Source organism: Dromiciops gliroides, chromosome 3, assembly GCF_019393635.1.
Source record: "Dromiciops gliroides isolate mDroGli1 chromosome 3, mDroGli1.pri, whole genome shotgun sequence".
Classification (NCBI taxonomy): domain Eukaryota; kingdom Metazoa; phylum Chordata; class Mammalia; order Microbiotheria; family Microbiotheriidae; genus Dromiciops; species Dromiciops gliroides.
The window spans coordinates 428,012,288-428,016,486 of record NC_057863.1 but is presented as its reverse complement, the minus strand read 5'-3'; positions in this window follow the sequence as shown (position 1 = coordinate 428,016,486).

The window sequence follows — 4,199 nt, the reverse complement described above, 5'->3', positions numbered from 1 at the left end:
ATAGTAGGCTTTTAAAAAGTTGATTGATGAGGCAGCTAGGTAGCACAGTGGATAGTCAAGAGGATCAGAATTCAAATCTGGCCTCAGAAATTCACTAGCAGTGTGACACTGGGCAAGTCACTTAACCCCAAATTGTCTCCAAAAAAATAAGTTGAGGGGCAGCTAGGTGGCGCAGTGGATGAAGCACTGGCTCTGGATTCAGGAGTGCCTGAGTTCAAATCCGGCCTCAGACACTTGACACTTACTAGCTGTGTGACCCTGGGCAAGTCACTTAACCCCCATTGCCCCACCAAAAAAAAAAAAAAAAAGTTGATAAGGTAATAGAAGGAACCATTGAGAATTAAAGAAGAACCTAATTTGTGGTTATAGACCTGGAAAGATAAATTTTAGTCCCTTTGGAGTCAGTGGTTGTCTTATCTAAGTGGGACAAAGCTAGATTGGTTCCCTTAATATAATGAAATACATTTGTGTGTCATTCATCTAAAATTCCTACAGGCTAGTATTAGGAGAAATCATTAAGGAAACAAATGTCTAGTATACTGAGGATGATGATTTAGGGAACCCTGAAAGAACTGTAGGGGCAGTATCATACCATGGATTCAAGAGACAAGGTAATGAAATGTACCTTTGTAGACTGTAACATTTTCTAAATCATTTGGTTAAGTAACACAAATATTTAATTTATAGTTATTTGCTGACTGCTTAAAAGTTTCTTAATATTAAAATAATTGTCTTCTACAGTTTCAAATGGAATGTTAATAACTTGTTAAAAACATTTGCTTGACTACTTCAGTGCAATTCTCTGCTCAAATTGCAGATTCATCTCCATCTTGTGGTGGTTTTTCAGAAGTGTCTAGTTTGAAAAGTTGTGACAATTGGCTTGTTCTTCTAAAGCTAGACAAGCTGGATGAAAAGATGCATTTATTGTGGTTCTCAAAAATACTTAACATTTGTGCAATTCATCATTTTGTGATTTTCTTGAACAATAAAAAAGGAGCTTTCACTTTATAAATTGTGAAATTGAAACTAGTGATTAATTGGTTCCCCTAAGACAGTAAAAGGAATCAATGAGAACAAGTAAGAATTTAATTCAGGGTCCTACTTTGTGAGAAAAAATGATTTTTAATAACTATTGATTTGGGGAGATCCGAAATTACCCCTTTTTCTAAAGTTCTCATTTCTAAGCTGAGCCTTTGAAGGATAGGACTGATGATAGATAGGATTGACATTTTTCTCAATCTAGTTGTTGCTACCAGACTTAGAAGGAATTTAGTCTAAGGTGAAACTCCTGGCCCATTGTCTTCTACTTAGGCTTGGGTGGGGGATATAGATTCTTTTGTCTAGGTTCTCCCCTCTCCCGCCCCCCAATAATTTAGAAGTAAATGACATAATCTAAGTTTCCTCCATTCCCTCATTAGAATAGGCCCACCTATCATAATATTCATTTTCTCATTACTTGTTAACCAATCAGAGTTTATTGCCACCCTCAGAAACACCCACTCTTCCAAGGACATATAAATTGTGAGTCCACCACCATGAGGGATCTGGCATTTGAGACTGTCACTGGCCTTTTTATTAATAAAATGCTAGCAATCTTTTTTTTTTTTTTTTTGTGGGGCAATGGGGGTTAATTGACTTGCCCAGGGTCACACAGCTAGTAAGTGTCAAAGTGTCTGAGGCCGGATTTGAACTCAGGCACTCCTGAATCCAGGGCCAGTGCTCTATCCACTGTGCCACCTAGCTGCCCCCGAGCAATCTTTTTTTAAAAATTATTTTCCAGTTAACATTTGTAAAGATAGTTTTTAATATTTGTTTTCATAAGATTTTTTCTTTCATATTTTTCTCGCTTCCTCCCTTCTCCCCAAGATAGAAAGCAACCTGATATAGGTTATGTATATCTGCAGTCACATTAAACATATTTCTGCATTAGTCATGTTGTGATAGAAGAATAAGAACAAAAGGGAAAAACCTCAAAAAACAAAAAAAAGTAGAAACAGTATGGTTCAATCTGTGTTCAGAATCCACAGTTCTTTTTTCTGGATGTGGAGAACATTTTTCATCATGAGTTCTTTGGAATGGTCTTGGATAAATGCTTAATAAAATGATTACCCAGAAACTATGTCTCAAACTTTTTAAACGTCACATATCCATAACAATAAGTTATATAAGAGCTCCTCCCATTAAACAGTGAGCTCCTTCAGAGCAGGGACTACCTTTTGCCTTTCTGTGCGTGATCCTTACTCAGCATAGTGCCTAGCAAATAAGTAGTAGGGACTTGATAATGCTTGTTGACTCATTGCTTTAGTTTTTAACATTTAAGAAACCTAATTAAGGTAGAACTTACTAAAACTAAAATGATAAACTTTGCAAATTATTTGCTGTGGATTTACTTTGAGGAACCCTAGCTTTGTTCACTAAACATGTTTTCAGGTAATTCCCCGCTGTTCGGCACCCCCTCCCCCCATCTCCAAGAATTAGAGTTCTTTTGGTTGTGGGACACCTTTAATTATTGCTTCTCTCCATTTCATAGAATCCTTTACTTCAACTCAGCTTAAGTTCTACTTTTCACATTTTATAATGCCCACCCCCAGCTTCCAGTGTTCTCCCTCTTCACATTAGTTTGTACTTGTTTTATGTTTATTTTGTATATGCTTGTATATGGACACTGTTTCCCTAATAGAGTAGAAGGTACTTAAGAGCGAAGACTTGAATTTTTGTCCTTGCAGCCTGAGTTCCTTCCTAGCACAGTGCTGGGCATGTAGTGGGTCTCAAGTGCTTGTAGATTGATTTGAATTAGAAGGAATTTCAGAGGCCATTTAGTCAACTCCAGTACCCCTTATTAAGATTCTTCCCAACACTGCAGCCTGTTGGAGTTTTTTTTTAATGGCCTAATTCTGTGATTCAGTGTGATATAGCTATTTCTTCCGGCTCTATGCCATTTCAAATTCCATCAAGATGCTTTCATTCAGTAGTAAAAAGCACTATTGTATGCGTAGGACTATGCTAGAGAGAGTGAAACAAAGTTTAGATAAAATGTCCCTGACTTAACCCTTTGAGCTCTGCAACCCTTCCTTGGGAATCACAATTTTGATTGATAAATGTATCACATGGCCCAAGTAACTAATGGGCCATGGCCATGCTTCATATTCTACCTTGACCACCTTATTATCAGGCCCCCTCCTCCAATTCTCCCTCCTAGTTCTGAACTGTAATCAAATCAGTCCTGGGAAGAGTGTGTTAACCAGCTATACTGTTAACCAGTATGCCCCCCACTCATCCTTCCTATAAATTCTCATTCCCATTACTCCTATGTGTTACCTTTTCTTATTGAAATATATGCCCCTTGAGGACAAGGAGTGTCTTGTCTTTGTAAACAGTGCAAATTTTCATCTGGTAATAATAGCTGATATTTATGTAGCACTATGTGCCAGACACTATGCTAAGTTATCCCTGTTTTACAAATGAGGAAACTGAGACAAATAGGAGTTAAGTGACTTGTCCAGGGTCATGCAGCTAGTAAATGTCAGAGGCCTGATTTGAACTTGGGTCTTCCCAATTCTTGGCCCAATGCTTCCTGACTCCTTCTCAGTGCAAGTTCTATTGTGCCACTTAGGTGTCTAGTTAGGGAATAAGACATCTGTAGAGCTAACCAAATATATATTACTTGATAGGGGGAGTGTGTTAATAATTAACAGTATTAGGGGAAGCTTCATGAATGAAGTAATATTTAATTTGGAAGTGATGGATAGGAATTCAAGTGAAAAGGGAAAGAAAGGGTATTCTATGCATGGGGAACAGACCATGGAAAAGAATAGAAGCCTCAATGAAGAACACTTGTTCCGTGAGCCGAGAGTATAGAGGCAGCTAGGTGACACAGTGGTTTTTCTTTTTTTTTTTTTTCAGTGAGGCATTTGGGGTTAAGTGACTTGCCCAGGGTCACACACTAGGAAGTGTCAAGTGTCTCGGGCTGGATTTGAACTCAGGTCCTGTGCTCTATTCACTGCGCCACCTAGCTGCCCCTGACAGTGTTTTAACTCCTGGCTTTGGAAACAGGGAGAATCCTGCCTCTGGCAATATCTGTGGACCTGGGCAAGTCACTTAACCTTTCAGCCTCACTTTCAGGATTGTAGTTAGGATAAAATGAGATTTTATGTAAACATATTTTATATATATGTACATACATATATACCCACAAATAG